Genomic DNA, 10,629 nt, shown 5'->3' with positions numbered 1-10,629 from the left:
GCAAGTAATGAATCGCGCTCCTTCTGAATATCTTCATAATCCACTCTTAGCTTTTCAAGATCTTGCTTTCACTGAAGAGATTCAGAAGAAAGCTTCTCGTGATCAGACAAGAGAGTATTATGATGATCTTGAAGGGCGTCAAACTTGGACTGAAGTCTCTGAAGACTCCCAGCCAATGCTTTTGACTGATCCATTTCTTCACCCAACATATCATCGCTCTTATTAAGCATGTATTGAACTTTTTCCAAAGCTCTTTTTGTTTAGTGGCAAGGGAAGCAAGTTTGACATAGCTGGGGCCAAATTCATCACCTGATTCATCATCACTTGATTCAGAAAGGTAGCATTCAGTTACCTTGGCACCCTCTGCCATGAGGCACGGTGAAGAGGATGACGATTCAGGTGCGAAAGTCATCTCTTTGAGAGAATCCTTGTAATCCTCAAACCAAGGATCATGACGAGTACGATGACCTTCATAGACCTCAGAAAGCTGGTCCCAAATTAGCTTCGCGTGATTGAGGTGCATGACGTTCCTGAACTAATAGTGCGTTATATCGACTAGGGGGGTGAATAGGCGATTTTTATGAATTCTTTACTGAGAAATTTGCTGGTGAGAAAATTCCTAAATGAAGAACTACTAGCACCGGAATAAGTACTCAGAAGTAAACATAACAGAACACAAGCATAGTCATCATGATGAAATGAAGACAAGCACAGAGTACAGAGAGCGTAAACACAGGATAACACTAGAAAGAAGACGGACAGACTGAAGAAACTGATCTGAGGAAATTGAGAAAGTCTTCAGTCAAAGTCTTCAAACAGATGTGAACAGGCACACAACAACAGACATGAGGAAATGAAATAGTTGAGGAAATAGAACCAGTAAGCTTGGTGAAGACAATGATTTGGTAGACCAGTTCCAACTGTTGTCTCAGTTGTACATCTGGTTGGAGTGGTTGAGTATTTAAACTCGAGGACACCCAGTCCCGGACACATAGTCCTCACCGTATTCTCCTTGAGCTAAGGTCACACAGACCTCGCCCAATCACTCGTGGTAAGTCTTCAGGTGACTTCGAAACCTTCACAAACTCGGTCACTCAGCGATCCACAATTCCTCTTGGAAGCTCTAGACCTTGACGCCTAACCGTCTGGAAGAAGCACAGTCTTCAAAGGAAACAAACGTCGGATCCACGCAGGATCAATCTCTTCAGTGATGCTCAATCACTTTGGGTTTGTAGGTGTTAGGTTTTGGGTTTTCCTCACTTGATGATTTTCGCTCAAAGTTCTCGGAGGATAGGATGCTCTCAATTAACAAGTGTCAGTTTCTCTCAGAGCAGCCAACCAGCTAGTGGTTGAAGGGGGCGGCTATTTATAGCCTAGGGAGCAGACCGACATGATAAGACATAAATTCCCTTGTCTGATATGACCATTAGGTGGGTAGATATTTTGGAACCGCTGGCGCATAGCACAGCAACGGTCGGAATTTTGACTATCAAAATCCTCAGGGCTATCATGATCCTCACTGTGTAGGCAATTCACACTGGTGAATTCCTAACTCCTTAGTCAGAACAAATTCCTCAGAGACCAGAAGAACTTCGTCTCTGTCACTGAAGAATATGACCAAACTGTATGAGATTTCCAATGGCTTCACTCGAAGGGATTGGTAGGTGTAGGATTTTGAGTTGAGCATCACATGGAAATCTTTCCTTAATATTTCCTCGACCCCCTTTAACAGTACGGTGTTTCCTATGACTCAACAAAGAGAAAATGAAACTACAAAAACAAAAGTCTTCACCCTTCATGTTCCTCGAATGATTGGTAAGTCTTCAAGGTCACACCAATTTCTTCACTTTCAAAGTCTTCAGAAATCCAAAGTCTTCAGTTGAAGAACTTCATTTTTAGGGGTCGACTTTCTCTGTAAATATCAAACTCCTCATAGACTTATAGTCCTGTGTACACTTCACAAACGCATCAGTCCCTTAACCTATAAGTCTTCAATACACCAAAATCACTAAGGAGCACTAGATGCACTTACAGCCCTGAGCGTCGCCCTTGGGACTTGATAGAGGCAAAGGTGTCCCGATGTTTCAATGAGATGGTGGCTATTGTTTTCTGTGGGGGTCGACCTTGACGATCCGAATACGAACGTGCGAGACGTCATGCCTTAGCAATCGCTAAACCAAGTTCCGAGGGGTTATTGACCATGCCGAAGCACGATCAACCTGACCACGAGGGTCTATTTTCCTGCGAGCAAACGAAGAACAAGCAAGAATCTGAGATTGCAATCTGGATATTGCGAATATAAGATGAAAGCTTTATTGATCAAGATGGGGTTCTGTGACGTCTTGGTCTGGTCGTTGAACACAAACGAAGTACGCGAAGTTGCAGCTATGGCAAACTTTTAATCTAAACAAAATCCAAAGTCTAAACGGTGGCCTAAGAGCTGTATATATGGAGGAAGAGGGGGGGATTTCGTGGCCCTTAGTGGAGGGGTCCGAAACCAACCCTATCTCTTGTTTCCCCACACATACGGACTCTAAAAATAGTCTATACTTATGTATTTCGAAATTACATGGGCCTGGCCCAATAAAAAGGTGACGCAGCACCTAGAATAGCCTCTGGACGAAATTTATAAAGTGACATCTTGTATATTTCGTCCAAGGCTTCATGCACTCATTATGGTGGCTTCAAAGTCCTGAAATCATCACTTGTAACTCCGTTCTTGTTCCCCTTGCACATGCCATCATCTCCATGCTTGGTCTTGCTCCAATGTTCATCCTTCTCCAAGCTAGGCCCTTCATTTGTAAGCAAAACAAATGTATCCAATTTAGGCAGCATCATATTCTCGTGAACATTAGAATCATTACCAAGAAACGAAAGTACCTGGTAATTTAATTGGCGTGCGCGAGCTCTAGTAATTGGCCCAGTATGTATAGCAGCAGGGGTTGTGGGTGTAACAATGGTATTGATGTCCTCATCATCCTCCCCTTCTTGAAATGAAGTCGTCCTTGACGGAAGTTCATCTTCCTCTCCCAAATAAGGCTTCAAATCTGCAATGTTAAAAGTGGGACTAACCCCAAAATTTGCAGGCAGCTCAAGTTTATATGCATTATCATTTATTTTCTCTAACACCTTAAAAGGTCCATCAGCACGTGGCATTAGCTTTGATTTGCGCAAATAAGGAAATCTATCCTTACGCAAATATAACCAAACAAGATCTCCAGGTGCAAACTCAACATGTTTTCTACCCTTATCTCCAGCAAGTTTATATTTAGCATTCATACGCTCAATGTTTTCCTTAGTTAACTCATGCATTTTTAAAATCAATTCAGCACGTTGTTTAGCATCAAAATTAACCTTCTCCGAAGATGAAAGAGGCAACAAATCAATAGGTGTACGAGGTAGGAACCCATACACAACTTCAAAAGGGCACATCTTAGTAGTAGAATGCAATGAATGATTATAAGCAAATTCAATATGAGGCAAGCATTCCTGCCACATTTTCTTATTATTCTTCAAAACAGCCCTAAGCATAGTGGACAATGTTCTATTGACTACTTCAGTTTGTCCATCAGTTTGGGGTGACAAGTAGTACTAAAAAGCAGTTTAATCGCCAACTTAGCCCATAAACATCTTCAAAAGTGGCTAAGAAATTTAGTATCACGATATGAAACAATAGTATTTGGCACACCATGCAAGCGAATAATTTCACGAAAGAACAAATCAGCAACATTAACAGCATCATCACTTTTATGACATGGTATAAAGTGTGTAATTTCCGAGAATCTATCCACGACAACAAATATGCTATCCCTCCCCTTCTTTGTTCGAGGTAAACCTAAAACAAAGTCCATAGATATATCCTCCCAAGGAACACTAGGTACAGGCAAAGGCATATATAAACCATGAGGATTGAGTCGTGACTTAGCTTTTTGACAGGTAGTGCAGCGAGCAATAAAACGCTCAACATCCCATCTCATCTTTGGCCAAAAGAAATGTGTAGCAAGTACTTCCTCCGTCTTCTTCACGCCAGTGTCCCATTAATCCTCCTCCATGCGCCTCCTGCAACAACAAAAGACGAATAGAGCTAGCTGGAATGCATAGCTTGTTAGCACAAAACACAAATCCATCATTAACAATGAACTTGTTCTATGTTCTCCCTTCTTTACAATTCTGCAATACATCTTTAAAATCACCATCATGCTCATATTGATCTTTGATGGTCTCCAAACCAAATATTTTGAAGTCAAGTTGTGAAAGCATAGTATAGCGACGAGACAATGCATCAGCAATAACATTTTCTTTACCCTTATTGTGTTTAATGACATAAGGGAAAGTCTCAATGAATTCAACCCATTTAGCATGTCTACGATTCAGTTTAGCTTGACTTTTAATATGTTTCAAAGATTCATGATCAGAATGTATAAAAAATTCTTTGGGCCATAAATAATGGTGCCATGTTTCTAAAGTCCGAACAAGAGCATATAATTCTTTATCATAAGTAGAATAATTCAGACTAGGCCCACTCAATTTTTCAGAAAAGTATGCAATAGGTTTGCCATCTTGTAATAACACACCTCCTAATCCAATTCCACTAGCATCACATTTAAGCTCAAATGTCTTATTAAAATTAGGAAGTTGGAGTAAAGGAGCATGTGTCAACTTATCTTTCAACACCGTGAAGGCTTCTTCCTGTGCGGTACCCCAAACAAAAGGCACATCCTTCTTTGTAATCTCATTGAGAGGTGTAGCAATGCTGCTAAAATCTGTCACGAAACGCCAATAGAATCCAAGTTGTGGCAGTAAGAAAACTACCCAGGAACACATATGCAGGAGGTGATTACCAAAACAAAGAACTGATAAATTTAGCATTAACAAATGTAGAATCTTTTTGTTTTCAAATTCACAGTTTAACTTAAAAAAAATAAAGATGGGACAGAAATCAACATATGTTAAACTGGTGCTGCCAACAGTTCTATAATTAATCACTAATCATCAATCTAATCTAATTTCACTTCATACTCTGTAGCACTGAAAGCATACTCCTTAAGTGAAAACAAATCCATAAGTTGCCCATATCTCCAAAAATGACAACTCTTTGCAAAAATTCTTCCCCATGATAAGAAGGAGCATCAAATAATAAACATAGATCCATGCTGGTCATATAAAATGCATATGTCCAACATATCTATTAATCCATCTAGTTAGAAGCCTAGAACTACATATACATGTTCCAAATCAGTGAAATAGCAAGGTCCAAAACGCAAAATCAGATCCATGACTACGTATGTGTGGGCTTCAATCACAAATATGTTGGAAAAAATTAAGCATCGGCTGGAACCCGTGTAAAGATTCAGAGATGTTCATGGCATTACAGAAAAAAGATAAAATACCTTCCTTTGCCAAACCAAACAGACATGGCTTGCTGATCCAAACCCGAGTAGCTCCCAAACTCTCTATGTTCTACTGCATTAGGGTAGAAACAAAGGGGAAGAGACACGAGAGAACAAATTGCTCAATTCATTAGGACTATAAAAAAGGTTCTTCAGGAATATATATGTTTAGAAAAGCACATACCACTCTGTCTCCCTCCGAAAGCCGCCACGAGCAGCACCACAATGCACGTCTAGAGCAGCACGATGGTGCCACCCACAGGCTAACCTGTGCCACCGGCCACACCTTCGCGGCCTTCACGACAGCGCCCATCTGATTTGTAGCACCTCGCGGGGAAGATCTGCAGAACAATGAAAGAAACTACATTCTTCGGCATTATATTTATGTGTACTTGATGTAGAGAGAAAGCTACAATAATACATGACTCTTCTAATCGATAAATCAGCTTGGGGATTATGTGAACATCAACTAGATTGGTGCACAACTCTATACCTGTAACATATGCATCAACTTTGATTATCTAATATGCACTAGATCATACACCCTATGTATAGATCCATCTTTACTTCCCTCACACCTTTCAAGCCCTTGACATTAACCTGAATTCATGCAAAGTGAGAAAAAATCAAACCCAGGGACATCATTAGTTGTCACACTTAGAAGTGGGATAAATCATGGGATGACAAATGAAATAGAACAAACATGTATAATCCTGCTATTCTTGCCATGCAAATCGGGCAAATACCTGAAGCAGTTTAGGTGTACAAATCACCTCAGCAGCTTCGCTTGTCTCAAGCAAACCATGTGTCAACGATTCAAAACCTGCAACACGAAAATGTATTAGGGCTAGTTGAAGAGAGCAGATGAAGAAACTATAGAATCGAAGATGAGAGAGAGGCCATGGCTACCACCCATCCACATTCACGACCCACGGTCTCATCATCCTAGCCCGCAACCATGCCTTGCCGCCGGAGCTGAGCGTGCCGTCCTGCGACCTCCTCTCCCTAGCCGGAAGTCGTCGCCCGCCCGCGCCGCCTTTCTGCTCACGCTGGAGTTCCGCCGGGAAACCATGGCCGCGTCCGCCGTCGATCCGCTCCGGCCGGCGACCCCGAGCGCCCACCGCCTCGAATCCGTACAGGGGCTGCCGGATCCATCCATCCCCGACCTCCCCGCCCCTCAAACTGCCGCCTGTCGTCGCGGTGATCGGCGGCGCCGCCGCTACCCTCTGCCTCGCCTCCATGCACGAGGTCAACGGCACCCAACCACCATCGGGATCCTCTCCGTCCTTGCGTGTCCCCGAACCCGCCGCAGATCGACGAGAGAGAAGGGGCCTAGGGCACGGCGGATGGGAGAGGCGACGACGGCGGCCGATAGGTGGTGTGAGAGAGACGGGACCGCTTGCGTGTACGCGAAAGAAAGGGAGCGGAGGGGGCGATGTATGTGGGCTCTTACTTAGCCTAATCCCAGCAGACAAGTGGACCAACGAGGCAAAAATATTTCAACGATGAAACAATGCCAACATGAACGTCGCGAGAGTGTGCACATTGCGTGACTATTAACGGGTTCGAAAAAACATAGTCTAAGAGACTGCAGGATATTGCGAGACTGCAGGATATTGCGGCCCAGTTCTTTTTAGCTTTTGATTCTCCGGAATCAGCTTTTGGGAAACTTCCCACAGAATCAACTTCTCTCAGAATCAGCCGACGAGTTCTTTTCTGAGATTTTGATCTCTGATTATGGGATGAGTTGTATGCTGAAATGTCTGTAATGTCCCTGAACTAAAACTAAGTGTTGAATTGCTAACACTTGGTTGTTTTGAACAAATTATCGTCGAATATGAGCATGAATATGATTTATGAATATTTTAGCTTGCTAAATATTACAATAAAGAAGGTTTCCAAGTTGCCTTCGCTACAAAAGAAGATGCTAAATATTATTACAAATAGACTGACTAATCTCATGGTACAAGACTGGTAGCAATAGCATCACGTGTTTCGGCCATGGTACCATCATCTTCTGGTGGTAGAGCGTTGGCGCCTGTAAATGGCAATGGGGGCTGCACATACGCATCATTGTTAAACTTGTCAAAATGCTCATCATGCAACTTGCTATCACGAATGAAGTTGTGGAGACACATGCATGCAGTGACAATCATCTTTTGGCTGTCCGGTTTGTACCGTGGTATGCCTCCAAGAATTCGTCATTTCATCTTGAGAACACCGAATGTTCTTTCAATGACATTTCGCAAAGAAGAATGACGATGGTTGAATGTCTCATGTCTACCAATGGGTGGGTGTTGTTGGAACTCTGGTACATGGTATCGTTGCCCTTTGTATGGTGCTAGATATCCAACCCTGTTTGGATATCCGGAGTCCACAAGGTAATATTTATCTATAGTAAAACATCATAAGCTATTAGAAATGTAGTACGTATCATCATGTACATAACAAAATACATACAAGAGATTACCTGTGGGAGGTTGTGGAAAATGATCATAACAAACTATAGCATCGCTCCATACACGTGTGTCATGAACAGATCCGGGCCATCCAGGAACAACAAAAGTGAACCTCATATCGAAATCACAGACTGTCATGACATTTTCACTTGTAACCCCTTTCCTATTCCTGTGTTGTGGCTCCAACTCCTTAGGCACAATCACTTCAATGTGTGTTCCATCTATGGCTCCAATAGCATTTTTGAAATGAGGCCAGAACTTTGTTTTTCTTAGTATGGGGTGCGGTTCAGAGAAAGATGGATCAATAGGCCTAATGAAATCACCAGCCATGCGGTCCACACACTCCAAAACCTCATGAAATTTTTTGTTGATGAAAGAACGACTATGTCCAAACCGATCTGCTACATTATCAGTGGTTTGGCACGTCCCCAAAGTCCATAAAAACTGTGCCAATGCTTCTTTCGATGATATGTTGCAAGTTGACTTAAGCCCGTACTTCTCAACCAACAATTCATGCAATGAGTAAAAAACTGACCTTCTCATTCTGAACATAGAGTAGAAAGCTTTTGCATCTTGCTCCTTCTCTGCCACCCATTGGAGGCCTGTAACAAGGTGCGACTTTCTTGGTGCATACGGCAATCTCTCACTTGGCGACCCCACTTCCATAGCACATGCAAACATGGCCAAATCCCATTCCTTATCTGATCCATCTGAAGATTCATCTGAAGTGTCCATCTGCCACATAAACATACACGGGAGAGTTTAGCAACAACATACAAAATTACCAACAATAGTTATACATGATACAATACAATTCCAAAGCAAACAATTATGTTCTGAACAAGTGAACATTGCATTATGAGAGCAAACAACATGTTCAGGACATTACAAGTTGGAAGCAAAGGACTGGGTTCACAACATTACATGTTTCAAAGCAAATAGTTGGAAGCAAATGATACATATCGGTTCACATCATTACAAGTTCAAAGCAAATAGTTGGGTTCTACTTATTTTTGTTGAGCTCCCATGTCCTCTCTATCCATCGAAGCCTTGCACTAGGTTCATGATCCTTGAATATTACAAAAATATCACGATATTTCCTTTCCAACATAAGATGGGAAGCATAGAAATGCACATCACTCCCGGGTTTAGCACCATCTGCAATCACCATGTTCATCATGTCTCCAATCTCCTTTCTTGTTGTATCCTCTCCTAGGTTTCCCTTTCTCTTTTCTCTTGCACCAAAGAGGTCAACCATACGTACAAGTGTATCAGTTTTAACACTTTCATTTGATCACTTCTCATTCATCCTAGGACTTGGCGAATAAGAACATGGCATCTTCTTCCCAATCTTGGCACGCTTCGTACGAGGTGTAGCTTCGACATCATGACTTTCACAACCTGAATCATCATCCATATTAAAGCGAGATGAACCACTTTGATATGTGGGAATTGGCACCCTAGCATGTTCATTTGTGACACAGCAAGCATCAAACACCTCTCTCATTTTGTCCTCCTCTGCTAGTGGAGCATACCTTTATCACTCACTACTTGAATGAATGACATGGCAGCAAAATACCTTTATCTCAATTGCCCACCACTCATCTGTAGCTGCAATGGTCTTTGTATATTCATCTCTACCAATGCCAGTTGCTTTTTGAGTCAATGTCTTCCATACACTGTAGTCTGCTCTACATATATCCCATCTATTCTTCAGTTGGTCGGAAGAATAATTTCTCCCGAAGCGCTCATTGAACTTTCTAACCAAATTAGCTTTTCCAATGTCGGTTAAAGTGGTGCCACCACGGTTATTAGCTCGCACCTCCTCTACACATGCATCCATAAAAATGGTATGCGCTGCACTGTCCCAGTTTGCTTTAGGGGGCTTGGTTTTCTTTTCTTTCTCCATCTACAACGTCTATCATTAGCACAAAGCAGTAGCAACACAGAACCACTCACAACTAGCATTGAGCAATTGTAGTAGAAAAAAGAATTTTAAAAAATCATCTACCTACACAGTACAGAAAAGAACTCTTGTTCCCTGTAGAGAAAAGAGCTACAAATCAAGCAAATCTAACAAATAAACTAACATCATCTACATCCATCCATCAATCAAGCAAATCATCTACGTCTATCTAGCAATCCATTGTTCCATGTACAGAAAAGAGCTACAAATCATCTACATCCATCTATGCATCCACTCTTCTATGTACAGAGAAAATACAAGAGAGAGAGAGATGGAGAGAGAGAGGCTCACCGAGGCAGCGGATAGAAGACAGCAGCAGCCGGCTGGATGGGCTCGTCGGGGCCGGCGGAGGACGGCGGGGAGGGCGGAGGATCTCAGGGGCTGGCGGGATGGGGGTCGGAGGAGGCGGCGCTGAGCACTGCTTTGGCCGGCCGGATGGACGCGTCGGGGCGGCGCTCGTCTGCTCCGGCAAGGTTCCGATAAGGCGCGCGTCTGGGCTCGAGGGAGGAGGGGCGGCGGGTCAGGAACCCTAGCGGCGGCTGGAGGAAACAGAGCGAGAGCGAGGGGGAATCGAGCGAGGACAGGGGAGCGAGCGGCAGATGTGTTTTCTGGGCTGCGGTCGGTCGGGCTGTGGAACGGCATTTTGCCTGTAATTTCATGGTGAGATAGAGGTACAGTCTGAAAACCCAAACGTTTTCATTTGCGGGAGGTCTAGAATCGCCAGAATCGACCCAAAACGCTGCTTTCAGTTGCACTGTCGATTGTGGTCTAATTTTGACGATTCTACAGAATCAAAACGAGTTCTTTCTAGCTT

General features: G+C 42.9%; 1 long non-coding RNA gene and 1 pseudogene across 4 annotated transcripts; both read right to left on the bottom strand.

Annotated features, from left to right (window-relative positions):
• Positions 1-4,709: 4,709 nt before the first annotated feature.
• LOC119326206 lies at positions 4,710-6,882 on the bottom strand. 4 transcript variants are annotated; one of them, XR_005157846.1, is made up of 6 exons: positions 6,303-6,880; positions 6,137-6,213; positions 5,884-5,990; positions 5,575-5,751; positions 5,391-5,463; positions 4,710-4,763 (listed from the first exon to the last, which is right to left on the bottom strand). It is a non-coding gene; the product is annotated as an uncharacterized LOC119326206 (long non-coding RNA). The 4 variants fall into 4 exon arrangements; XR_005157845.1 differs by having other exon boundaries at positions 5,575-5,731; positions 6,303-6,876; XR_005157844.1 differs by having other exon boundaries at positions 5,575-5,990; positions 6,300-6,882.
• A 466-nt stretch (positions 6,883-7,348) lies between these two features.
• LOC119321148 lies at positions 7,349-9,758 on the bottom strand (annotated as a pseudogene).
• Between the last annotated feature and the right edge of the window lie 871 nt (positions 9,759-10,629).

Source organism: Triticum dicoccoides, chromosome 6B (assembly GCF_002162155.2).
Source record: "Triticum dicoccoides isolate Atlit2015 ecotype Zavitan chromosome 6B, WEW_v2.0, whole genome shotgun sequence".
Lineage (NCBI taxonomy): Eukaryota > Viridiplantae > Streptophyta > Magnoliopsida > Poales > Poaceae > Triticum > Triticum dicoccoides.
Note: the sequence above shows the minus strand (reverse complement) of the source record. Positions and strands in the feature narration are given on the sequence as shown.